We start from the raw sequence: 27,898 nt of genomic DNA, 5'->3' as shown, positions 1-27,898 counted from the left end.
AGGCTCTTTCAGAGTTAGGAGAATGAGACACTTCATTGTTACTGGTGTTTGGCATATTGGGTACGCCAGGGGGAATTTGCCAGACTCTGCCATGTGGGCAGGTTACATTCGGTAGCCTGCCAGTTTGTCCAAAGTAGGAATGAGATGATAAGATGTCGCACGGCTGCAAATGTGGCTGCATGCTTCGGGGAGCTGGGTTTTATAGTCTCTGAGTCTTGGCTGTTGATGGGATTACATGGCGCCAGGGGGCCAGTTGGTGGGTGTGACCCCTGCCTACTGGAATTTGGAGGATCTGGGTGGAGGATGCTCAGCCCCGATCCGAGTAGGCTTGGAGATCTCAGCCCCGGGACCCGCGTGCCTTTGTTCCTCTGCCGGTACCTTCATGTGTGCGGAGAGTGGTCTCATCATGGTGGTGCCTGGTTCTGGAGGTCTTCGGCTGCCAGAGCCCTGGTCGGGGCGGGGAGGAAAACTCAACCTGCTCCCCTCCAAGGGGCCCCGGAGAGGACAGCCAGGCGCTGTTTTTTTAATTTAATTTTTTAAACGAATCACAGTGACATGCACAATTACAAAATTGTTCATGATTGGGTTTCAGTCATATAATGTTCCAACACCTGTCCCTATACAAGTGTACATTTCCCACCACCATTGTCTCCAGTTCCCCTCCCTTTCTCTCTCTCTCACTCCTCTCTCTCTCTCTCTCTCCTCTCTCTCTCCCCCCCCCCTTCTCTGTCTCTCCCCCATTCTTTCTCCATTTTTCCTTCTGGGCATTATGGGCATTATGGTTTGCAATACAGATACTGAAAGGTTATCATGTATATCCCTTTATCTACTTTTAACACTCAGTTCTTTTTCAGCGTGATCATTTCCAACTACTATTAAAACATATTTTATTTATTGATTTTAATGAAGCCACTGTGAGATAGACCCTTACAAAGCTGTTCATGATTATGTTTCAGTCATACAGCTTTCCAACACCCATCCCTCCAGCAGTGTATATTACCCACAGTTTCCCTTCTATTAACCCCACCTCCACCCCCATATTAACCCCACCTCCACCCCCAGCCTGCCTCTATGACAGGTGGTGGTTGTTGTTGTTGTTGTTGTTGTTGTTGTTGTTGTTGTTGTTGTTCTTCTTCTTCTTCTTCTTCTTCTTCTTCTTCTTCTTCTTCTTCTTCTTCTTCTTCTTCTCCTCCTCCTCCTCCTCCTCCTCCTTCTCCTCCTCCTTCTCCTTCTCTTCTTCTTCTCCTCCTCCTCCTCCACCTCCTCCTCCTCCTCCTCCTCTTTTCTTCTTCTTCCTCTTCCTCTTCCTCCTCCCCCTCCCCCTCCCCTTCTCCTCCTCCCCCTCCTCCTCCTACTCTTCCCCCTCCTCCTCCTCCTCCCCCACTTCCCCCTCCTCTTCCTCCTTCTCCCCCTCCTTCCCTTCTTCCTCCTCCTCCCCCTCCTCCTCCTCCTTCTCCCCCTCCTCCTCCTCCCCTTTCCCTCCTCCTCCTCCCCTTTCCTTCCTCCTCCTCCTCCTCTACCTCCTCTTTCTCCTCCTCCTCCTTCTCCTCCTCCTCCTCCTCCTCCTCCTTCTCCTTCTCCTTCTCCTTCTCCTTCTCCTTCTCCTTCTCCTTCTCCTTCTCCTTCTCCTTCTCCTTCTCCTTCTCTTCTTCTTCTTCTCCTCCTCTTCCACCACCTCCTCCTCCTCCTCTTTTCTTCTTCTTCCTCTTCCTCTTCCTCCTCCCCCTCCCCCTCCCCTTCTCCTCCCCCTCCTCCTCCTACTCTTCCCCCTCCTCCTCCTCCTCCTCCCCCACTTCCCCTCCTCCTCCTCCTTCTCCCCCCTCCTTCCCCTCTTCCCTCCTCCTCCTCCCCCTCCTCCTCCTCCTTCTCCCCCTCCTCCTCCTCCCTTTCCCTCCTCCTTCTCCCCCTCCTCCTCCTCCCCTTTCCCTCCTCCTCCTCCTCCTCCTCCCCTTTCCCTCCTCCTCCTCCTCCTCCTCCTCCTCCTCCTCCTCCTCCTCTCTCCCCTTTTGGGCATTGTGGTTTGCAATTCAAGTACTGAAAGATGATCAGGCATATTCCTTTACCTACTTTTAACGCTCAGTTCTTGTCTAGTATAAAAATATTTTAAACAGGTTGCATGACCCCATATGGCATTGGAACTTACTGTCTAAGAGTCCCAATGTAGGGATCAACTCCAACTCATGTTCTGAAACATTCAGCTACTCTCTCAGAACCTTTGGTCTCTTTCTCCACTGCTTTCTTAATCATTGCTTTTAAAAATTCTTTGATTTTATTCTGTCTGTCTCTCTTTGCTAGATTTATATGGAGGGTCTAGGGCTAAGTGTCAGATACAGGATATTAGATTTTTTTTCTGTTGCATCTTACCTTTGTTTCTTGGGACCAGTGAGGATTGGTGCTGGAGAAGTGGCGTAAGGGCCCAGAAGGGGACAATTGGGAAAGTGTCTTTGCGCCCTCTGACATCAGTCATATACAGATAAAGTATTTGGAAGAACTATCTGGATTGTGATGTTAGCATGCTTATGAACATCATGGCCATGTAGAAGTCACAAAAATGATGCGTTTCTGGAGACGGGACAGGAGAGAAGGGCAGTGAAGAGCTGGTCATTCTGAAGATGCTGTTTGGAAAGTTCACGTTCATAACTTGAGAATAAACAGGGAAATGATCACCTTAAATGGAATCATTTTGATTTTCATCTGGAAGAAATTCAGAATAACAGTATACTCAGCGTTTGAGCTAACATCTACCTTCCTCTTCTCAGTGGCATTATGTGTTTTACCTTGTTTTGTGTTTGCAGACTCTGAAATGAGGCATGTATGTCTTTAAAGAGAAATCATTGACTTATCACCAGGAAAAGGAAGGAAATGAGGGACCGAGCATATCCTGCATTGTAGATCCAAGCAAGGGGAGGAACTGGGACATGCTGGTGGGGATCAGTTTGCCTTGTGAGCGAGTTAGCCTTAGGGAAGCCACTCAACCACCATTATCTCAGTGTCCTCATGTGCAAAGGGAGGAAAATCATCGTCCCCTCTCCCAGGAGAGGGCCTGTGAAGTGCCTGCCTCTGGGACCCGCCCAGAGTTCATTGTCATAATCACCATCATTGAGACTAGAGAGTTATCAGGGTGAAACAACCAGAGTTAACGTCAAAATTAGGGGTGGAGATTTACAGTGGGTAAGGAGCTTGCCCTGTATGCTGCTGACACAGCTTCAATCTCAGGCACCCCATAAATTCCTCCAAGCCTTGCCAGGAGTGATCCCTGAGCACAGAGCCTGGAGCAAGTCCTGAGCACTATTGGATATGGCCTCCCTCCTCCACTCCTTCACACCCCACAAAAAAGCAAAGTTGGTCTCCAGATTTGGGAACCGATATTAACTGAGGTGTCCATCAGCTAGAGCAGGGCTAGGGACCCTTTTCTCTGCCAAGGGCCTTTCGGATATTTATAACAAACCTCTCGGGCCATATAATGCAGGCAGATGGGCAGCAGATGGGCAACATGCTGTGCTGTCAAAGACCAGAGTCCAGGATTCGTGAGCCTCACATGCTTAGGGACCACTTGCTTCCCACCCCTGCATTAAGGGGCAGAAATGTGGGGATGCCAGGCTCCAGTTCTCAGATGGAGCCCCACTGGGGTTCTTCATGAAAAGGTGGAAGAGATGAGGACAGTTGACAGTAGAACTGGGCCTGCTCAGCTGCAGAGGGCACTGAGGATTGTTACCTTAGGGCATAGAAACATGTCCAGTGGTCAGTCTGTTGCCTGTAGAGAAGACTCTGGAAAGTCCTAGATCAAAGGAGAGAAATGTGTACAAAGGAAGGCATTTGTGTGGTTTTTTTTTTAACATTTGACATTCTTCCTTTACTCTGTTTTATTTTTATTTTTTTTTAATTTTTATTAGTGAAACACCATGAGGTACAGTTGTAGGCTTACAAATTTTTGTGCTTGGATTTCAATTATACAATGATCAAATAGCCATCCCTCCACCAGTGCCCATTTTCCACCACTATGGGTCCCAGTATCCCTCCCACCCCCCCCATCCCCCCCATCCCACCCGGCCTCTGTGGCAGGGCATTCCCTTTTGTTCTCTCTCTCCTTTTGGGTGTTGTGGTTTGCAAAAGAGGCATTGAGTGGCAATCATGTCTGGTCTATAGTCTACTTTCAGCATGCTTCTCCCATCCTGGGAGGATCCTCCCAACACCTTTTTATTTGGTATTCCCTTCTCCATCTGAGCTCCCTTTTCCCCTGGCATGGTACATCTGCACAATGGAGTACTATGTAGCTGTTAGAAAAGATGAAGTCATGAAATTTACATACAAGTGGTACTACATGGAAAGTATCATGTTAAGCGAAATGAGTCAGAAAGAGAGGGATAGACATAGGAAGATTGCATTCATCTGGGGAATATAAAGTAACAAAATAGGAGACTAACACCCAAGAGTGGCCGAGAAAGGAAGGTATTTGGATGGTTTCCTTTGTGTTTGGTGTATCAGTATACTTCTGACCTCAGGTCTGCTTGTCACTTTATGCATGTATGTGGATGGTTTAGGGAAATGCACTTGTACACATGTGCACAGATCTCAAATACACATGGTAAATGTTTATGAATATATACCTGGGCCATCATCACCCTATTCAAGATATGTATGTACATGAATGTATGCATAGATATGTGTAACATATAATTAACAAGATATTTCTAGCACAGTTATGTGCCCCTCTAAATTATTCCCTCCCAGCATGGTAGAAGTAGGGAAACTGGGGATATTGGTGGTGGGAAATGTATACTGGTGATGGGATGGGTGTTGGAACATTGTATGACAGTCACTCAATTATGAACAACTTTGTAACTGTGTATCCCATGGTGATTCAATTAAAAAATACTCCCCCCACTAATCCCCCGCCCCTCCCCAATAAAAAGGTAAGCACTGTTTTCATTTCTATCTTGACTCGTTTGTTTCATGTGGAACAGGAAGAGATTTGTACTAAATAATTTTCTTCCTAAGCTGCTAGTGTTAGGAAAGTAAAGACTGAGCAACACACATACATCTTTAGTTTAGGTTAACAAAAACAAAGTTGTAGACAGGAGGAATAGTGTAGGGATAAAGGCACTTGCTTTGCATGTGGCTGGCCCCAGTTCAATCCCTGACACCACATTGGTCCCCTCAGAACTGAACCAGGAGTAAACCCTAAGTATTTCCAGTTGTGGACCCAAAACAAACAAACAAAACAAAAAAGTGTGATATTTTTGATTATGTTTACCTTAACCAAGACTACTATGACTCTTTATACAAAGAGAATCAAGTGAACTCTTTTCTTCTCACTCAAGCAAAGGCACTTTTCCCTGTGTGTGAAGCGGAGCTCTTAGGTGCAGATGATGAAGTCCGATTTAAGCGAAATACCGTGTGATGGGGAGATGGCTGGAAAGTCAGGTGCAGAAAAGAGGTTCCGCTGTCTGGTCCCCATGGAGTCAGTGTGGGCGCAGCTGAGACTCACTTCCTCTGTAGTCACCCTGGCAGCAGCTGTTACTGACCTCAGGACTCAGCTCTGTGAGTCCCTCGCTGCAGATATGCAGCCTGGAAAGGGACCCGCCAGGCTGAACCCCGCTCCACGCCCAGCCAAGGGCGAGCAGAGGAAACGTCCGTTTCCGTATTGTGAGGTAGGGTCTGTCTCCGAGCCTCACACAATGGGTGATTCCCTAAAAATAGGAAGCGGTTTGGATGCTGTTCAGACGAAAAAGAAACAACCCCTCCACCTCCAGGCTCAACGTCCACACACTTTAAAGCTGCTTTTCTTTCTAAGATTATTTGAAAGCTCTTATTTGTTGTAAAAAATAGATTCTGTCCAGAGGTCACAGCAGTCCAAAATAGAATAATGTGTGACCAGTAGTACCCTCAGGAACACGACTGCAACCTTAAGATGCTGTTTATTCACTGGTGTGGGGAAACATTGATGTAGCTCCTAGCAGACATCTAGCGGAGGGCCTTGAGCTTTCAAATAAAAAGATCTAGGTGGCTTTTCTGTGGCTCTCAAAGACAGATGTTGGCCTTGGCCAGACATCCCACCTGGCCCATCACTGGGAGGCCAAGCCGATCTCTCTTCCTCTCCCAGTTTGGACATGGTACCAGCTCCCAGAGCCCAGTAAGTGCTCCAGCAAAACTGAGGCCTGGTCAGCTTCTTTCATTAGAGAGTGAGGGCGGGGACTGTTCTCTTCTGGTTTAAATTACGAGGCTTATTTTGGAATGAAGACATATTTGATTCCCACCAAGAGCAGATCTAGCTTCTTTCAAACCTACCTTTTTCTATTTTTGTTTATTTGGGCTGGAGCTATAGCACAGCAGTAGGGCGTTTGCCTTGCATGCGGCCGGCACGGCCGACCCGGGTTCAATTCCTCTGTCCCTCTCAGAGAGTCCGGCAAGCTACCGAGAGTATCCTGCCTGCACGGCAAAGCCTGGCAAGCTCCCTGTGACATACTCGATATGCCAAACACAGTAACAACAAGTCTCACCATGGAGACATTACTGGGACCCGCTGGAGCAAATCGATGAACAATGAGGGGACACTGCTACAGTGCTGCTTTTGAGCCACACCTGGCGGTGCTTGGGGCTTACTCCTGGCTCTGTACTCAGGGATCACTCCTGATGGGGCTTGGGGGACCATTTGGGGTGCTGGGGATCAAACCCAGGTTGGCTGCAGGAAAGGCAAATTCTGCCAGCTGTACTATCACTCCAACACCCCCATCTTTATTCTTCAGTGTTATTACCTAAGCAGTTTAACTGAGACTTACATGTTTTTATGGCAAGCCTTCTTGTGGGGGTGGGGGGTATGCATTGGGATTTCCCTGGGCATGATTAGGGGCTAATTGGCAGTATGGACCACATCATTCAGAGATTGACCTGGTGGCACTGAGGGTCTTAAGGGCCTGGAAATAGAACTCAAGGCCTTACAGAGGCAAGACCTATGCTCCAGTCCTTTGAACCATCTTCTCAGCCCTTGACAGCAAGTCTTGCAAAGCGAATGACCATTTTCTACAGCAGTCATGGCAGTGTTCCAAGGGCCTCTTTGGAGAACACAGTATCCTTCTGATTCATGTTGTTTGTGGTTCGATTCTATACTGTTGTGGCCTGGATTTTGCTCACTTGTATCGATTGAGGAAAGATAGAAGGCAGTTCTCATGGCTGGAGCAACCAGTTGTATTCCTCAGCAATGATGTCTGTTCACCTAGTGTTGGCCGTTCAGCTCTGGTGCCCGGGGGCCATCATCTCCAGGGGAGTCCTGGCACAAGCCTGCATTTATCTTGGTTGGGTTTGGGTTTACTTTCTTGTGGAAATACCACTTCTTTTATAACCAGTCAGTCCAGCTGTTATGGCTTCCTAGGCACTTCCTTTTGACATTCTTAGAATGTGTATCTTCTGGTATGGTTTGTAGTCACCTGCTCCATGAAGGAGACCTGAAAGGCTATTTGATGGCTTGGGAGGAAATGTCTGTTTCAAGGGAGAGGGAGATGGCTCAGAGGGCTGGAGCACAGGCCGTGTGTGGGAGCCTTGGGTTCCATGCTCCAGGACTTGCGTGCTTAACCCCCACCCTGGTAAGGGGGCAGGAAGTTTGTTTTAGTTAAGCGAATTAGGCTGAAATTTGAAATTATTATGAGGTAGGGGAAATCTGAATCCTAAGCGTTGGTGAATATTTTAAAGTTCTTACTAAGGATATAAATCTCACTACTGAAAGATGCTCTGATTCCTGTGCTCACAATTTCCAAATGTTTCCCACTATAAAAAGCACACAGCTGCTGTTCCAAGAGGCCTGTTTGTAGGCTCAGATACAATATGTTCTTTATTTGAATAGTTGGTGAACCTTGAACATTTTTGGAGACTGAAGATACAGAATGAAGTTGAAAAAATTCTGCCTAGTCCTTCAAGGTGCCACTCAGGTCATTTATGCTGTTGAGCACGAGGGGACTCCGTGACTCTATGCTCAGAGTGTGAGCTCATGCTCAACTTTGTAAGTGTAATCTGAGGTGACAGCAGGGAACAGACTAATATGTGGCTTTTCCTCCTTCAGACACCCCAGTCGGACACACTCTGGCTCCTTTTCTTTGGCTTTTCCCCCCTGGTCTCCTGCTTCTCTGGAAATTGACCTATTTCTATGGTTTGTATCAGTCAAACGGTTATATCATCTTTATTGATCTCTAGCTTTTTCTTCTTCTCATTGCAGTTAACCATCTCCCTCTCTCTTCCCTGCAGTTGTCATTCCTCAGTTCTTTCTGAGAAATATTTTTCAACATATTTGGGAAGACTATAATAATGGCAATAACTGTGGCTTATAAAATATGTCACAGATTATGACAGAGAGAGAAGTTCTGGTGTTACGGGTGAAAGTTCACTTTACTCTTCTTGCTTATTCAGTAATGGTTTGTTGAGTGCCAGCTCTGTGTCCACTGTTACCCTGGGTACTAGAATTAGAAAACAAAGAGAGCTCATAGTTTTCTGAATGTGAGATGGGGGTAGACGAAAGATAAAAGCTTGATTAAAGTACATGAGCCTGTGAAAGAGTCGAATTTGTTAGTGTTTGACTGAACAGCAGCAAAAACTGTTGCTATAGATCATGAAAAGGATGCAGTAAATCTGAAAATAGCATTTGTTAAAGTGAAGTATTGGGTTGGGGGAAAAGCACAGAGGCCTGGAGCACATGCTCTGCATCTGGGAGCCCCTGGGGATCCCTAGCAGAGCCAGGAGTGGCCCCTGAGCACTGTGCCAGAACAGCCCCTCCTGAGTACAGCCAATGAAATAAAATGGAATTACCCCATGAACTAATAAGCATGGTAGCATGGTCCTCCTGTTGTTCATCGATTTTCTTGAGTGGGCCCAGTCATGTCTCCATCGTGAGACTTGTTGTTACTGTGTTTGGCATATTGCGTGCAAGATACTCTCGGTAGCTTGCAGGGCTCTTCGAGAAGGGTGGAGGAATCGAATCCGGCTCTGCCAGGCTGGCTGTGTGCAAGGCAAAAACCCTATCACTGTGCTATCGCTCCAGCCTAACTGGAGCGATAATATAAATATTATGTATATTTTGTTTGTTCATTCATTTACTCATCCAATTAAAAAAATTATAGGAGAAAAAATTCCCACAACCTTCAGATGCAAAGAGAAAAGTCTGTACTTATTCTCTTTATATTTCTGGTTATGCTTTTCAAGGTTAATGTTCATGTTGGAACTAATAAGGGAGCCTTTGTATCTGCTGCCAGCCATATGCAGGTGTGATTTGCAAAAGAAACTCAGTTTCTTCATTTTTTGTTTCCCGAGAAAGATTCTTCCTGACTCTATGTCTATGGGGCAGCAGAAGATAAAGTTAGTTTTCTTGAGCACAAGTAGTCTGATGCAGTGCTAAAAATGGTTCCTTTCAGCTTGATGGTGTTTAGATAAAACGCTCAGACTCAGAAACTGGGTTTCTTCCTCTGTTCCTTTCCAGGCTTTGTTGCTTTGTTTGAGTGTGGGAAGGGGACTGGGAATTGGTGGCCATGGCGGGGGTGGGGTTGGGAATTGCTGCTGGCTCTGGCTTGTCCTCATGGACTTGTGCATCCTGGAACCATGTCTGATGGTGGAGCCTGGGGCTCTATAGCTCAGGTCTGGGCTCTTGCCTTGTGTCACTTGTTATGCTCAGAGCAAAGTGTGTGTGTGTGTGTGTGTGTGTGTGTGTGTGTGTGTGTGTTGGAGAAGAGTTGGAGCCACACCCAGAAGTGCTCCGGGCTTACTCCTGATTCTATACTCAGGTATCTTTCCTGGTGAGACTTGGGGGACCGTATCCAGTATCAGAGATTGAACCAGGCTTTGGCTGCACTCTAAGCAAGTGCCTTCCCTGCTGTATAATCACTCCAGCTCCCAGAAAAAAAACCTTGATTCAACTTCTTCTTAGCTGACACTCTCACAGACCCCTATGCGTCTCTGTATGTGTCCACTCAGGGCCTCTGAAGTTGCTCCTGTAGACTCTGCTGGGGGGCGGAGAGGGACATCTTTATCATGTCAGGTCTGATCTGGTGCCTAGGGGCACACAGAACCTGGGAGCTCAGCGACACTACACCGAGGCCCAGAGTGTCTGGGGAAATGCCATGCTTCTCCTTGCCAGTCTTGCTCCCTGCCTTAGGGTGGCTGTGTTTCCTGGACCCATGAAACAGCAGCTTCCCCAGATCACAGAGGATCCAGTGCCACTCCCTCCTGAGGTGCCTCTCAGTCTTATCTGACACCATCTCTGCCTGCTCTGACCCAAACCTCAGGGAGACCATCCAGGGCTTAGATTCTTTTTTTAAAAAAATTTTTTATTTATTGAATAACTGTGAGAACAGTCACAAAGCCTTTCAGTTTAAGTCTCGGTCGGTCATACAATGGTCAAACACCCATCCCTTCACCAGTGCACATTTTGCACCACCAAGGACCCCAGTATACCCCCCCTCCTGCCCCTCCCCGTGCCTGTGTGGCAGATTTCCACTTTACTCTCTCTCTCTATGTTAATTACATTCAATATTATGACAAAAAACCCACCATTATTATTTGGAATTTCCCCTAACAATCAGACCTGTGAAAAAGACATCATTAGATAATTTGTTTTCTATTGCTGATTATGAAAAGCATATGATGTCACGCGGCTGCTATTGCGGTCATGCAATTTTGGATTTCTGATATTCTAGTAATAAATCTGGAGGGATTACTGCCAAAAGTTGCTGGGTTCTGAGATTGGTTTGTGTGCCTCTGGGATCATGGTCATTCAGGAGCCAGAGTTGGCATTTGTGGGAGGCAACTCGGGGCCTTGTCAAGGCGGGGAGCAGGGCTGGTTCCATCCCCCATCCCATCAGGCCCCGTGTGCCTTGTTACTGCAGTCTCATACCTGGCTGTCCATTAGGCTCTGAAAGATAGTGGCCACAGTGTCGCTGCCATCAGGGGGAAAAGGTGGAGGGACAAACACCTTTCCTTTCCTGGGGCAGCATGGTGCCGTAGTTGAATGCACAATCCAGATGAATTTCAGTTGGGCATTATATTTTGCTCTATTTTTTCCACCACAATTCAAGCCTGCCTTCCAGGGACAGACGCTTAGATAATTTACTTTCCATTGCTCACTTTACATATCAGGTTTGGAAGAATAGTCCTGGTGCCCACATACCGGACCCATGCTTATTTTAGAAGCTCATGGTCTCCGGGATTCCATCTGGAGAAGGCCGGGAGACAGCACCTGCCCCAACTGGAACCTCCCAGCAGTATCGGCTTGGTATGGGGCCCAGAGAATTCTTTGGGTGTTGTGAAGCCTGCCAGCCAGGTTTCTTCACTGCTATATGAGAGTTTGTTTTTGTTCCACTTTACATATTTAGCTCCATTATCATAGATTAGCTGGCCATAAACCTGGGGCCTACACTCAGGACCCTGTATCATGTTCAATTGGTCTGAAGATCTCTATTCTAGTACTATGCAGTTTTATTATAGCTTTGGAGCATCATTCAAAGGTGGTAAAAACAAAGCCTCCCATCTTCATCAGTTTTCTTAAGATTGCTTTGGCTATGCAGAAAGTTTTATGGTTCCATGCAAATTTAGAGTTTGCTCCATTTATTTCAAAAAAAAGTCATTGGAATTTTAATGGGTATTTAATTAAATTTGTATAGTATGTTGGGTAGCTTGGTCAGTTTTAAAATATTGCAATACAGAAACAGAATTTTTCTGCATTTTCTATTGTCTTCATCTATTTATCTTAGCAGTGATGTCTAGTTTTCATGAGATGATCACAGTGGCAAAGACAACAATACAAACAAACAAATTCAAGGTTAGAGTGATAGCACAGAGGGTAGGGCTTCTTCCTTTCATGCGACTAACCCGAGTTCAATCCCCAGCATCCCATATTGTCCCTGGAGCACCGCCAGAAGTAATTCCTGAGTGCACAAGCCAGGAGTAACCCCCAATGAGAGCTTCAGATTCCGGAGGTTAAGGGCCCACTCCTACAAGACTGCCCCATTTCTTCACAACCAATGGGCTTCGGTCCAGCTAACTATCCACAATTCCTCATTGGGTTTGATTAAAGAACTGAATAAACAGGAATATTGTGCTGCAAAGGAAAGATACTCAAAGGGAGGAAGCAAGAGGCCCAGCTTCACACTGCGTGGTCCTCCTAGCTCTTAGTGTTTTAGATTCTTCATCTTCTTTCTCTCCTTCGACTCTCCTGGCCCCAGAAGAGGGTAAAGGTGGGGCTTTTCTCTCCAAGTTTCTTTCTTTCCTCTGTTTCAGGGCAGCAAGCCTCATCCCTAACCTTAATAAGAAGCACCTTTGTCTTTATGGAAGAGACCATGACCTGAAAATTTCAAGTGCTGCCTCATAAAACCTGATTTTCCAGTCCATTGTCATGCTGTGAACTCATAATTGAAATGTCAGCAGCAGACGAGTCTCTCCCTCCCTTTTTTTCCTTATAACCATGTAGAAATCCCCTCTTTCATCACTCCAGGCCCCTGGAGTCCCAAGGCTTCAAGGAAAAGGTTGCATGGCCCCCAGTGAGATTGGGGTGTGCGTGTGGAGGGAAGAACATCATGACTTTTGAAACTGTGACCCTTGCTACATTGGGACCAGTAACTCAGACTGCTTTCCCTGCAGATTGGAAACTGTGGTTTTAAATGCCTCTGTGCCTGCCCAAGGCAAAGGGCAACTCTGGCTCTTGAGGCTGGAGTCACTAGAAGCGAAGCCCTGTGTTGTGCCTTGGAGATGAAAGTCCAAATAATACTAAAAGGCAGGTTCTTATCTACCGCAGGAGGGAGATGTCCGTGGGTTATCATGTTCGTAAGCACTGCATTTGATTGGTCATTACCAGGTGTCCCTCCAGGAAAGCTGCACACCAGCCAGCAATGGGGGGTAATGTTCTGGTTAAGAGTGGAGTCGTAATGTTGCTCCTGCATTTTGCCTCACAGGCAAAAGGGCTAAAAATAAAAACCTGGGGTTGTAGAAGAGATGTGAGTCTATTGAGATGTTTTGAATATTGCAATGGCCTTAAAAATAAGGTATATTGCCAGCTATATACCTTTTTTCCAGCTGCCACCTTTCGTTACAGACATTATTTAATAAGTGTTGTATATAGTATTTTTTTCTATTGAATCACTGTGAGATAGTTACATGCTTACATGTTTGAGTTTCGGTCATACAATGTTAAAACAACCATCCCTCTACCAGTGCACATTCCCCACCACCAATCTCCCCAGTATCCCCCCCCCCCCTTTTCCACCCTCTCCCTGCCTCCCTGGCAGACAATTTCCCCCATACTCTCTCTACTTTTGGGCGTTATGATTTGCAATACAGATACTGGGAGGCCATCGCTTTTGGTCCTTTATCTACTTTCAGGACACATCTCCCATACCAACCAATTCCTCCAACCATCATTTTCTTAGTGATCCCTTCTCTATTCCAGCTGCCTTCTCCCCCTGCTAATGAGGCAGGCTTTCAACTATGAAGCAATCTTCCTGGCCCTTGTGTCTACTGTCCTTGGGTGTTAGTTTCATGTTATGTTATTTTATACTCCACAAATGAGTGCAGTCCTTCTATGTCTGTCCCTCTTTTTCTGACTCATTTCACTTAGCATGATACTGACTATGTCTATCCAATATACGTGTTATATTTTACCAAGGAGACGAGGTCACTCATATAACCCAACAAGTGGTCCCTGGAGGCAGCTTCTGTTTTTCGGGAATTATCAGATTAAGGAGAGATCCTTGGGAAATGAAGAGAAATGTTCTAAAAATTAGGATGAAAGAAGAAGAGCTGTGCTTTGGGGAGCACAGGTGGGGGCAAATTGTAAGAAATGAGTAGCATCAAAATTAGCAGAGAAAGGTTTGGTGGAATGGTGTATGGCCTTTAAGATGTCCGTGGTGGCTTCTGTCTGGGAATTTCAAAGGTGTGGTGGGATGTTAGCCAGGTTGCAGTTTAGCAATGGTTTAGCCGGGGGCTGCAGAACTAGACTGTGAAGGGAAGGAATGAGAAGAAACAAGACTAAGCAAGAATTTGTCTCTAAAATAGCACGGTAATGGTACATGCTGATAATCTTGTTAAGGTGCCATTTGAAAATGGGAGGTTAAAATGCAAGGAAAGGCAGGTAAATGATGGAATGGTGTTATGGTAAATGACGGATGGGATTGTCTTACCCAGTAGGCAGTACTGGAGGACATAAATGGGGCTGAAGAGAAATAATATTCTCTGATATTTGAAGATGTTGGATCAGATATAGTTATGGTTGGACCAAGACCCTGGCACAGATCATCCATCCCCACTCAGTGTTTGTTAATCTTTTTTCTTCCCTCCCTCCCTCCCTCCCTCCCTTCCTTCTCCCTCCCTCCCTCCCTCCCTCCCTCCCTCCCTTCCTTCTCCCTCCCTCCCTCCCTTCCTTCTCCCTCCCTCCCTCCTTCCCTCCCTCCCTCCCTCCCTCCCTTCCTTCCTTCCTTCCTTCCTTCCTTCCTTCCTTCCTTCCTTCCTTCCTTCCTTCCTCCCTTCCTTCCTTCCTTCCTCCCTTCCTCCCTTCCTCCCTTCCTCCCTTCCTCCCTTCCCTCTTCTTGGACCCCTGATGGATAAGACTTCCTTCTCCACCTTCCCTCTTCTATTTTCCTCAGTCCCTGTTGGGCTAAACTTTTCTTGGAAGCTAGAAAAGTAGTTGATGAAGTCTTTGCAGTAGAGTCATTGTTTAGATCCTGTTGAAAATGCAAGAGTATCCCTTTTTCTTTTCTCTCTCTTTTTAAATTTCTGTTGGTGTTTTGGGGCCACATCTGCTGGTGCTGAGGCTTACTCTTGGCTCTTAGTTGCTTGGAAGAACCATATACTGTGCTGGGGATCAAACTAGGGTTAGTTACATGCAAGGCAAGGGCCTGGCTTACTATATTATCTCTCCGGCTTTCATTGTTCTTCCTTTTTATCAATTATTTCTTACAAATGGCACATAAATATGAGTATATTAAAGTTGACACCCAAAACTAAAATGCTAGTTTTGACGAAATTTGGCAAACTATACTTGGTCATTTTGCTGTCCACCCACGGATTTTGGGAAGCTTGAAGGGCTTTTGTAAGGCCGATCCCTTCAACCCTAGTGATGGGTGTGGTGTTGGAAAACATCATTAACAATATTGTAAATCACAGTACCTAAAAGGAAAAAAAATGGTTTAAAAAGGCCAGCCCTGTAAAAAAAATGGCTTCATATAAAATGTGCTGATTCTCGGGTTTCCACAGCAGAGGTTCAAGTTCTCCATACTGACAATTAGTTTTAAATTAGGGATTAGTCATTTTGTGACTTTAATTCTCACCAAGCCTTTGTTTTGAGAACCCGGAGAGCAGGAAATTTGCACACAGACTTCTCTTTCCTTCCCTCTGCTGTGAAGGGCACAGGAAGCCTGAGAGACTGGGTTTCATCATGTTCAAGGAAAGATGGGGGCCCAGGAAAAAGAAAGTGAGCTATATCCCCATGCCTCGGGGTACAGGCAACTCGCTGTAGTGTGAGTTTAGTCTCTGTGGCTCTGTGGTCCCCTGATGGATAAGTCTTCCTTCTCCACCTGCCCTCTTCTATTTTCCTCAGTCCCTGCTGGGCTAACCTTTTCTTGGAAGCTAGAAAAGTAGTTGATGAAGTCTTTGAAGTAGAGTCATTGCTTAAATCCTGTTGAAAATGCAAGAAGAAAAATAAAACTATATCTATAGTATCCCTGTTTTTTTTTTTAACTTAGATTTTTCTAATTCAGAAGTTTTATTTAGTCACACCCGGCAGTGCTCAGGGCTTCTCCTGGCTCTGTGCTGCAGAATCACTCTTGGTGGTACTCAGGGGGAACTCTCTGTGGTGTGGGGAGTAGAACTAAACTTAGAGCACCTGAATGCCAGGCAAGTACCTTAACCCCTTTACTATTTCTTTGGCTCCATAGGTTTTTTTTTTTTTTGATGGGAGGTGGTGGGGGCTAAGTAGTGGGCAGATGTTGTGCCTTTTGCATGGGACTGTTAAGGAATATGAGTCCTGTCTGTTTTCCTTTTGTCTAAGATTTCATTGTAATTAAAAGTCTTAAACACAGCTTTGTCTTGGGCTAGGCACTGGCTTACTTTGGAAAAGATCTAGGCTCACAGACAATGCCTCATGATCCTCTCTTAGGAGCCTGTAAATTCTAATCTTTTTCCTGTTACTGCTGTTAATTGAAAAATAATTAAGCAGAAGCACACAAATATATCAGACATATGTGAATTTAGAGCCAGAGAACTTGCTTCTATCTGTTTCAAGACTAAGTTAAAAGATTCATTATGAATATGCAGTAAACGCTTTTCAAAAGGAAGCAGGAGAAAAATAATGTTTATGAATAACCAGTACATAATCATATAGAACTTGCTGTTTTATAAACCTTTTATCTAATGCCTCTGACTTACCAATGCAAGTATGAATTTTTTTCTGCCCGTAAGTCTCAAATTATTAATCAAGTGTGCAAAGTTGCACAGCTATTTAATGGTTACCTTGAAACTGTCAAATTGGAAGGACTCAATAAATGGTTGTGGGATTGAAACCAGCTCCAAAGGAATGAAGAACTGGACTCGGAATTAAAGGCAGCAAACTGCTCTGGGCTTTCGCTGTTGAGAATGTGAAAAATGTTTCCTTTATCTTGTTGTACCCGAAAATTTTTTTTTTATTTTTATCTGACAAACGCTCTTTTTTTTTTTCTTTTTTATTAGTGAAACACCATGAGGTACAGTTGTAGATTTACAAATTTTGTGCTTGGATCTCGGTCATACCACGATCAAATACCCATCCCTCCACCAGTGCCCATTTTCCACCACCAGGATAATATCCCTCCCCCCCATCCTCCCATCCCCCCCATCCCCCCCTGCCACTGTGGCAGGGCATTCCCCCCTGTTCTCTCTCTCCTCCTGGGCGCTGTGATCAGCCAAAGAGGCATTGAGTGGCGAACATGTTCAGTCCAGTCTACTTTCAACCTGCATCTCCCCTCCTGGGAGGATCCTCCAAACACCCTCCACTTGGTGTTCCCCTTTCTATCTGAATTGTCCTTTCCCCTAGAATACCCAGCTGGCCTCTAAGTTATGGAGTAATTCTCCTGAGTACCCGAAAATTTTATACAAGAAAGATGACATGGAGGCTGAAATCTTTTAAAAAATTTTTTTTAAATTAAATCACAGTGTGATAAACAGTTACAAAGTTGTACATTATTGGGTTTCAGTCATACAATGTTCCAACATCCCTCCCTTCACCAGTGTACATTTCCCACCACCGATGTTCCCAGTGGAAGGAGAGAGACCGAAAGCTTTTTGTAGATTTGCAAATACATTGGGGTATGCCACAGAGGACCATCCTGGCACCCATCAGCCTGCACTAGGCCCTTTCTAAATAGAGACTTTCCTGAGCCAGAGGGAATGTACAGTGGATAAGGTGTTTCCCTTGCATGTGGCCAACCCAGGTTCAGTGATCCTCAAGCAGAGTCAGGAGTAAACCCTGAGCACTGCCCCCCAAACAAACAAAAATATTAAAAATAGACTTTCTTTTGCTCCAGTGATAGCAGAGCGGGTAGGGCATTTGCCTTGCATGCTGTCAGCCTGGATTCGATTCCTCGGTCTCGCTTGGAGAGCCCAGCAAGCTACCGAGAGTGTCCGGCCCTCACAGCGGAGCCTGGCAAGCTCCTTGTGGCATATTTGATATGCCCAAAACAATAACAAGTCTCACAATGGAGACATTACTGGTGCCCACTCAAGCAAATTGAACAATGGGAGGACAGTGCTACAGACTTACTTTCACAGTATGCGCTGCTGCTTGGAGCCAAGCAGGTGAGATGGCTATGTGGGGTGTGAGTGACTTGTTGCAGATAAACCTCTTTCTCTGCCCACATGTCACCTGGACTGTCTCCCTCGAGTGGTGCTGGGACTGACTGTGGTGATTACAGGTAGATCGATGACCATAACCCAAGCAAGCCACCACATTACCAGTTGGCCTCTCATTTCAATGTGTGTATTTTTCAAATACATGCTTTTTTGTTTTGTTTTATTTGGGGGCCACACCCAGCTGTTCTTGGGGCTTATTTCTGCCTCTGCCTGGAGGGATAGAACCTAGTCTGGCTACATGCAAGGCAAATGCCCTTTCTGCTGTACTGTCTGGACTTTTGCTGCAATATTTTATCTTGACCTGCAATATTTTATCTTTTAGGAAGGCCCCTTGACTGAGTCGATATAAAATAATGTGTGTAAATTTTCTTGATTCCATTTTTGTATTGGATATTTGGTTTTTGATTTTATCACTTGGGGGGGGGCAAGGAGAGTTCACACCTGGAAGTGCTCAGGAGCCATTCCTGGCTCTGTGCTCAGGGATGACTCCTGGCTGGGATCAGGGGACTATACGTGGTGCGGGGGATTGAACTGGCATTGGCTGAATGCTAGGAAAGTGCCTTAACCCTATACTATCCTTCTCTCCAATCTTGATGCTGATTTAAACCTAGTTGTTATGTATTGCTGGTCTGATTTCCAGAATAAATGAGAAGCAGGATAGTTATCTGCCTGTTAAATTATTATTCATAATCTTAGAGGCAATGAAAACTATACACAGCTGTAGCTCTGCATTATATATATGTACATACTCTGATATTTAATATACATATATTTAATATGTGCATGTATATATACCAACCAGTCTGTCGATCTGGTTTAGCAAGAAGATTAGGATAATCTCTTTAAAAAATAAAGTCCTTTTAAGACTTTAAAAATAATCTCTTAATTAGTCAAAGCAGTCTCTTTCAAGAACATTATTTTGATAATGTATTTTGGTCCTTGTTCTGATTTAAGAAAGCTTGACATCATTTTCAAAGTACCTAGGAAAGAGATTAGTGTAATAGTTTCTCAGTAATTATTTCTTTACCAATTCTAGGCCACTTTCCTCCCTGTTGATAAGAAAAACTTATCAACAACAGCAACAACAAAAATGGGCATTACACTTTTCTATTTGGAAAAGTAGAATATTTTATAGGAAAAACTATTTCTTTTTTATGTGAGCCACTTTTCACATCTCTGAACTAATTATACCATTTTAAGCTCATGGTAATGTTCAGTTAACACTTTATTCATGTGCTCTTCTAAATAAAAAGAAAAGACAAAAGAAAACAAATTTAAAAAACCCTTCAATTTGCTCATTAAGCTAGAGAGCAAGTCCCTTGTCACCAAATCCCTTTAGGAGGATAAGCCATTCTAAATCGTCTCCTTTACCTCACAGAAGCACTTTAATATCATAAAGGTGGAGGGCATTTAAAGCTCTACATTGAGTAGACTGAATTGGCCAGGTTACTGCTTACTCATGCATTAATTGGTCTAGAAGTGGCGCTGGAACAGGCCAGGCAGAAATGAGAAAGGCTCAACTAGAACCAAAGGCTGGGCTCTTTGAGTGGATTCCAGAGTCTACATATGGGCAATCTTCCTGAAAGACTGGAAAATATTATCTTCTGTTTCCATTCCCTTTTTAGTATCTTCTCTTCAGCTCCGTGGAGTCTTTTGGTGGTTGTCCAGTGGCTTACACAGGTCCCCCTGCCAGGGTCTGCAAGTCTACCACAATAGGGTGTTAAACTTAATTGAATCCACTCATGCCTCTCTCTCTCTCTCTCTCTCTCTCTCTCTCTCTCTCTCTCTCTCTCTCTTTTCTTTTTGGGTTAAACCCAGCGATGCTCAGGGATCACTTCTGTATCTGCACTCAGGAATTACTCCTGGCAGTGTTCAGGGACCAATAGGATGTTGGGGATCGAACATGGGTTAACCGTATGCAAGGCAAATTCCCTGCCTGCTTGTACTATCACTCTCCCACCACTCATGCATCTAAATAATTCTCTTTCCTGCCTGTCCTTCAGAATTCTGTGCCTAGTAAATGATGATTATGTAATCTTAAAAATAAATCTTTAAAAAGGAATCATAGATAAATTGTAGAGAAAGAATGTACAGACCATATATAGGTTCCATATAAGTGTCAGTGCATTCTCCATTCCAAAGGGGGGTGATTTTTTGTTAGGTCTATTAAGGAAAATGTACATAGAATAAATTTCATCATTTTTTTTTAGTGTGCAAGTTAGCTGCTTTGGCAAGTGCATACCCTCCTATAACTAGCACTCCAATCCAGAAATAGAGCATTTTGCACATCCTCTCCCCACTGATGGTGTCTGTGTTAAAGCTAGTGCCTACTCTAAACCAGTCTCTGGCAAAGCTAATGTGGTCTTCTTCTGTTTTGCCTTTTCCAAAAGACCATGAAAGTGGAATCATACATTATATAGTCATTCAAGTCCGACATTGACTGTTCAGCACAATGCGGTAAATAAATGTTCATCCATGTGTTGAGTGTCTCAATAGTTTGCTCCTATTTGTGGGTAAGTAGTATTCTGTTGTGTGGAGATTCTAAGTCCTCCTGTTCATCTATTGGATTCTGTCCGCCATAGTTCTCATGTTTGGTAATTATGAATAGAACTTGTGTTGCAACCACCTGCACGTAGGTTTTGTATGAATGTATGTTCCTAGGAGTGCCCTACCTGCTGTCTACAGTCCCCATGAACTCCCCAACCTAAATCACATCATTTGTGACTTTGCTGCCAGGCATAATATCTAAACTCCATAGTCGGTCAATCTAAGCCTGGCTTTAGTTTTGGTTTTATTAGAGGAGGGTTAAAAAAAGGGGGGTGGGTGGGTTTGTCTGGAATCTGCTTTCCTGTTAACTGGGAAATGAGGCATTCTAATGAAAAAATGGCGAAGTAGTAAGCAAATTCATGTGCTCCAAAAAACATTAACACGGCCCACACTCAATTTACTCTGCACAGAGGAAGTTGCAGGGGGTAAGGCCAGCTGGACTTCTGTGCTAAGCAGGCCTGCAAGGTGGCTTTCTATTTAAGCAACTTGACTAGTTCTCAGGAAATGAATGACATGTTTTACTCCATTGGTATTTTAGTAACCTTTTAAGTGAACTAAGTATTTTTAAGTGCTTCACATCGCCACTAGCCTTTTCAAGTTCTCTTGTGTTCCTGCTATCCAACTGTTTCTTCTCTGTTTTGAGTGATTTTAACCTGTAGCACTGTAGCACTGTTCTGTGGCACTGTCCTTCTGTTGTTTGAGTTGCTCGAGCGGGCCCAGTAATATCTCCATTGTGAGACTTGTTGTTACCTAAACACATGAAATTTCAGTCTTGTTCTCATGCTTAGAAAGCAGGTTCTGGAAAAAAAACCCGAGCTCACATACAAGGAGCTCAGTGTATGTAAAAATGGAAATATGTACACTACTCCCGCAATGGGTATTAGAACTGTTCTGAATGACATTTGACATTTTGAGCTTGAAAGCATTTAAATATTCACCATTTAATATCTCTGCAAACAGTTTTCTTTTTTTCCCTTTTTGGACTACAGCTAGCATGCTCAGGAGTTATTCCTGGCTCTGCACTTAAGAATTACTCTTGACAGGGCTCAGGGGATCCTATGAAGTGCTGGGGATCGAACCCAGGTCTTCTGCATGCAAGGCAAACACCTTACCTGCTATATTGTCACTCTGGCCCACAGAAAACATTTTCTTTTATGATGTGTTTTGCTGTTCTTTTGCTGTGATCATTGCAGAGCCCATTTTGAGAATTGGTGTAATTGGAGTAGGAGAAATTAAGATTAGACATTCAGAAGATCTTGAAAACTAGAACTGCAGAAATATTGGGAGCATATAGAGTTCTCTTTTTTTCCCTTTTTGGGTCACTCCCAGTGATGCTCAGGGGTTACTCTGCACTCAGGAATTATCCCTGGCGGTGCTCAGGGGACCATATGGGATACTGGGAATTGAACTTGGGTCAGCTGCCTGCAAGGGAAATCCCTACCTGCTGTGCCATCATTCCAGCCCCTAGAGATCTCTTCTTGGATACATGTAACGTAAAGAAAAAAAGTTCTGGGAACTTGGTATGGGTACCACATATATATGTGGTATCAGGATTGGCCACATGCAAGCCATTAACCTTAACCCCTGTACTCTTTCTGACCCAGAGAAGTTTGTGTCTCTGCTCAGAATTGACCTGTGTTACATGATCTTTTGTGACCGTATTTCATGTTGTGCTTTTATGATCCCATGAATATAGAATGGGATCATAAAAGGGGAAAAGCCCTACATATTTGGTGTGTGTTTGAACCATTTCCATCACCGAAGCTTCTCTTTTTTTCATCGTGTTTGTTTGGGGCATTAAATATTTTTAACAGGATGGTAAGACTGGAGTAGCTTTTTAACTGTGTGGCAGCTTTGGGGTGCTGAGGCTTCTGGAAGTATAGGGAGGAGGGAAAAGGTAGCTCATCCCAACCCTGAGCAAGCCTGGAGATTTCAGTCACAAAACCCACATACCCAAATTCTCAGCAGATTGTATCTCGATGAGGTCCTTCCTAAAATGGTGAAGTCAGGCCAGGGGCAGGGCTGTGATTTTGGATTGTGGAAGTAAGCAGCTACTGGGGGCTCTGTTTGGGTGGGCACCAGGCTGACCCAATCCTCCCGAATTTACCCCAGTCATTCAGCCTTGTGAGGGTTTGAGATTAACTGCAGCTTTTGATCTTTTTCTAGATTTATTTATGGGTCCCTGAAGCAAGGCTGGTAGAAGAGCATATAAAGGTGGCACTGGAGTTGGTTCATGGGGGTGACTGATGGTGCTTCCAGGAGTATAGGGAAGTAGGGGGAGATAGCCCATCCCAACTCTGAGAAAGCCTGGAGATTTCAGTCACAAAACCCTTACATCCAAATTTTCAACAGGTTAATATCTCAGTGAGGTTTGTCCTAAGACGGTGGAGTCTAGCTAGGGGTATGGTGACTATTTTGGACTGTGGAAGCAAGCAGCTACCTGGGGCTCTGTTTGGGCGGGCACCAGGCTTACCCACCCCACCTCTGATTTACCCTGGTCTGCTGAGCCTTGCATGGATTTGAGATTAACTGCAGTTTTTGATCTCTTTAGAGATATATTAATGGATCTCTGAAGAGTATATGGGCATCGCTTCCACATATGTAACTTTTGGCTGATTAATTTCTCATGAAATCTGGTCCCAAGTTGTTGTCTGGCCAGAGGCACAGTGAAAATTTGTAAGGAAGTATAAGATTTGTAAGGGGGTATAAGGAAGCCTAAAGGCATCGTCAGGCTACTAATGCACTCACCCTGCAGGCACAGGTTGACCTGCTGGCAGCACTGTACCCCCTCATCATGGAAGCTTTTATCTTGAATTCTTTCTGACAACAAGAATGAATGGCCACCAGCTCTCACACCTCAATGGTAGAAGCCTCTTCACGATTACAAACTTCCCTTCCCGGGGATGGGAATTTTTATTTGGACAGTTTAAATTCTTACTTTTTTTTAAAAAAAAGTAAAATTTCTCTCTGCCCCTCCCTCCTTTGTTGCTGTTGTTGCCATGGCTAGGGGCTGCACACACTTCATTGTGGTGTTAGTGTGCTCCATAATTATGTCAATCGGAGGGTTATTTGGCTGTGGCTCTTATAGACAGTACTGTGCTGGGTTGCACCCTGACTTCAGGGCTCTAACAGCTTTTGTTGTGGCATTCACACACACACACACACACACACTGACTGTGTGCCAGAGTTTGTGCCCTCTGTGGTGCTCCTGGTAGGGGTGTTCCTCAATAACTGAGCTGCCAGGACTATGCTCAGTACATCTGGGTGGCACTGGGGATCAAACTCGAGGCCTTAGTCTTGCAAAGTAGATGCTTTAGTCAGAGACTCATTCTCTGGCCTCCCAAAATGTTACAGTTTCATCTAAGTTGTGTTTCAAAAATATCTCTCTTTGGTCAGGCTTTCTCTCCCTTAGTTTTAGTTCACATTTACAAGACATTATGTAGGAATTGTTTCTTCCTCCTATGAAATTCTTTAAAAGGTTGAGAGCAACCTTCATGTGTTACGTTAAGTGCTCTTTTAGCCTAAGCAGACCCTAAGTTCAAGTGCCTTTCTTCTGATGACATGGGTATGAGAACGTGTACTCATCTCAGCAGTTCTTACCATCTAGTTAACATGGTATTCTTAATTCAGCAGGAAATGGAGGTCAGTGAGCGATACCCATCCCTATTCTGTTGTTTCAGATGGTTCTTTCAGATGATGGGCAGCTGTGTGACACTGTTGGCCATCCTGAGGTCACTACCATTTGAAATCTCTGGCTAGAGGGGTGAATCTAGCTCTCTACCAGCTTTAAGTGTCATCTTTCTGTTGAGTTGTGAAGGTTACCATGGGAGTGCTTGACCTTGTGGAGTTCCCTTTGAGTCCTGATTGGTAGTAACTGGCCTTCCCATTTGGATCCTGCTATTTGTAAATTTGACAGGGTCATTGAAGCATCAGGGGCAGTCTGATGGGATTTGGGGGTTTGTTTTGGGAAAGGCTTCTTGTTCTTGGGTGAATTCTTTGTTCTATCTCATTAAAGACTTGGGTGGGAAGCGAGGAATGTGGCTCTGTGACAGGAGGGATTACCTTGCCTGCATGAAGCTCTCTGGTCCTCGGGACTGGCACTGTGAGCCCCACATCATGGCTGAGAGCCACCCCACACCCTACCCTGTCAGATTTGGCATCACAGCAGAATGTAAAGCTCTGGGCTCAGTGACCAAGGGTGTGACCCATGGTCCATCTCAACAATGATGACAGAAGGGAAAGGCAAAAAAAAAAAAAAGGTAAATTGATAGACTGGTGATTGAAACATTGACCTGACTGACTTCCCTTCATGATGTTTCTATAGATTTTTTGATCAACTTATTTCGAAAGTATGAACACTCAATAGTTCTTTCAAGTCAGGAGAGATGTGTGAATCTAATACCGAAAACTGCTTTTGAAATGATAAAATATTGTACCTGCAGAGACTAGTAATACAAGGTTCAACTAATACAAGTTTTTCTTTGAAATTAGTTGGAAAGGCAGTTTCCCCCCCTTTTGGTGGAGGGCTGTAGTTCTGGCTCTATGCTCAGGAATGACCCCTGGGAGTGCTCAGGGGACAATAGGCAGTACCTGGGATCCAACTAGGATAGGCTGCATGGAAGGAAAATTCCTTACCAGTCGTACAATATTTCCAGGTTCACTTTTCCCTCTCATTCAGCGTGCTAGTGCACAGAAGCCAGAGAGAGCTAGGATGCAGTTTGCCAGCTGTTCTGGTGAAGGGGAAGCTTTCCTGTGGGGAATCCTGACAAGATAAGGCAGTGAGTGAGCTCTGAAGCAACCCTGCATTAAGAATGCTCTGTAGATCATGTTGTTTTCTGTAACTGCTATTCCCGCCATTTATTTTGTGTTTCAAAGGAGCAGTTTAGATGCAGGATATTTGTCGAATGGGGAGTGAGCTTTCTCTGAGAAGAAAAGGAAGAAAATGGTGCTGGGCCTTAAAACCTGGGTTTCACGTGGCACAGGGTACAGCCAGGGCTATGCAGAGCAAAGATAAGCATAAATTTAGAAGCTGTCTAAATTCTTAGGTATTGTGGAGGGCCTCAAAAATATATTGCAAAAAATGTGACTACACCAAGAAGGATTCACACATGATTATATGTATATGCGTATATTTATATGTATATATGGTATGTGTGTGGTATATACATTTATGTATGTGTGCACATGTCTATAAGGACTGGCTATGAGAAGCACTCACCATCCTCTGATAAGCAGATTCTGCCATAGAGCAGATATTTGTTGAATGAAGGAGTATGAGGGGCCAGTGAGAGTTAAGTGGTCAGAGATGCATGCCTTGCAAATATAAAGATTCTAGTTTGATCTTTGGCCCCACCTCTAACACGACTGGAATAATGGGCCCAAGAATTCAGCTATGAATACTGTAGACCACCTGGCACTCTGAGCCCTGCTTGGAGATGCTCTCCAAAAGTAAATTTAAAAAAAAAAAAAAGGGAAAACAGAATAACTTAAACGTGGTCCCAACATTCACGTTCCTTGTACACAGGTCTTTTCTCCAGTGTCCTCAAAGTACCTTTATGTCTGAGTTCTTAAAACCCCATTGAGTTAAGTTGAGGGAGATGCTCGCAGTTAGTCAACTCAGGGCCAGGCTCCTGAAGATGCCCTCCATGCCCTGTGTTACAACGCTGAACCCAGGAGATGTGACTTTCACAGGTCAAGATGGAAATGCCTGCCTAGCAGAGTGACCTTGTCTCTTGGCCCTGCCCCTCCTCCAGGCTGCTGTGGGCAGGATATATAGTCAGACAAAAATCTCAGCTTCCTCCTCTATAAAATGGGAATGATGGTTTCTACCTCAGAGAGTGGTTGTAGCTTAATGAGCTAATTCACTTAGCGTGATGCCTGCTGCAGCAAATGCACAGCTTTGCTAATTAAAGCCCATTTCCCTTTTGCTCTGGGGACTGAAACCCAGGGAAACATGTTCTCTACCACGAAGAGTGGTAGAGAACCACTGAGCTATGTTCGTACACTTTCAAAATTGTCTATATCTTAATAGGTGTCTAAGCAACTGCAATTAATGCATTGATAAAAACTGTCTTCACATTGAATTTTCATCAGAGAACAATAAGAGAAATTTTATATTCAGAATAAGTTGAACAGTCTGATGACTCTGACAAAGGGTATCTGCAAATAGGTACCCGACTCAGAAAGGTGTGTGAAGCATTTGTGATTGTATTTTCTCATTCATTGAATGTTTATATTTGGCTTATGCAAAACAGAAGTTTATTTGCCAGAGAAGTATGGGTTATAGTTATGGGATGCTTGAAGCTGTTTCATATTTAAATTAAAAAACCATCTGGTCGCAGTTGTTATTTTATCATTTCTATGTTGCATATTATTGAAAGAAGCCAGAGGGGCCAACCTAAGCTCTAGCATTCCCACTCTAATTTCCCTTTCTAGCCATCTCTCCTTCCCTCTATCTGTTCATTGATCCATCTCTCTCTCTCTCCATCAATCCATCTCTCTCCCTCCATTGATCTATCTCTCCCTCCATCCATCCATTTCTCCTTTCCTCCATCCACCCATCTCTCCACATCCCTCTCCCTCTCTCCCTCTATCCTCCTCCCTCTCCCTCTTTCCCTCTCTCCATCCATCCATCCCTCCATCCATCCCTCCATCCATCCATCCATCCATCCCTCCCTCCCTCCATCCATCCATCCATCCATCCATCCCTCCACCCATCCACCTCTCCCTCTTTCCATCTTTCTTTCCCTCTCTCTCCATCCATCCATCTCTCCCTCCCTCCACCCATCCTTCTCTCCCTCCTAATCTCCTTCCTCCATCTATTCTGTAAAACTTGAGAGGATGGGCCATGGACTATAACCATCTCTTGCACAGGGACCCAGGAACAGCTTCTCACTCCCAATAGTGGCAAGTGTCTATTTCTTCCCACGTGGCTCCATTCTTCTCCCATCTTCACAGACTGCCAGCACTGCTGTAGGAAGCATACACAGAACTGAATAAGAATAGGTCCTCTTAGGACAGTAGTATTTTTTTCCTTCTTCTAACCAAGAGAAAATCCCATAAAGAGCCTTCATGATATAACAGGAGAAAAATACTCTGAAAGAATGTCCAGTTGTTTCTTGCTTTCTGCACTGGGGCTCCATGATTCCACCCATTATGGTGTATTCTGGACAGAGCAGTGGCTCTCTCGACAACGGTCCAAATCTTGTCACCTTTCTATTAAAACTTTGCGATGACTTCCCACTGCTCTGTCAACACCCAACTCCTGAAGGTAGCCCTCACTTATCCTTGACCATGTCACCATTTCTCACCCCCTTCTGCTCTAACCTGTCCTTGCTGTCTCTAAGACACTTCAGCCATGTGTCACACGTCCTGGTTCCTCAACCTAAAATATTCTTCCACATCCACATGGTTCACCTTCTTATTTATGTGGGTCTCCACTAGACAGTGGCCTTGTGAAAGGTGTTCTTCCCTTTCTATTTTGCTCTCTCTCTCTTTTTTAAAA

General features: G+C 44.6%; 1 protein-coding gene across 1 annotated transcript in view; it reads left to right on the top strand.

The window, feature by feature from the left end:
* Positions 1 to 27,898, top strand: part of ARHGEF28 (Rho guanine nucleotide exchange factor 28) — a 364,650-nt gene that overhangs the window by 103,786 nt on the left and 232,966 nt on the right. The window lies entirely within an intron of this gene.

This window comes from Sorex fumeus, unplaced genomic scaffold (assembly GCF_029834395.1).
Source record: "Sorex fumeus unplaced genomic scaffold, SorFum_2.1 ptg000018l, whole genome shotgun sequence".
Classification (NCBI taxonomy): domain Eukaryota; kingdom Metazoa; phylum Chordata; class Mammalia; order Eulipotyphla; family Soricidae; genus Sorex; species Sorex fumeus.
This window is presented reverse-complemented; position numbering and strand designations above follow the sequence as displayed.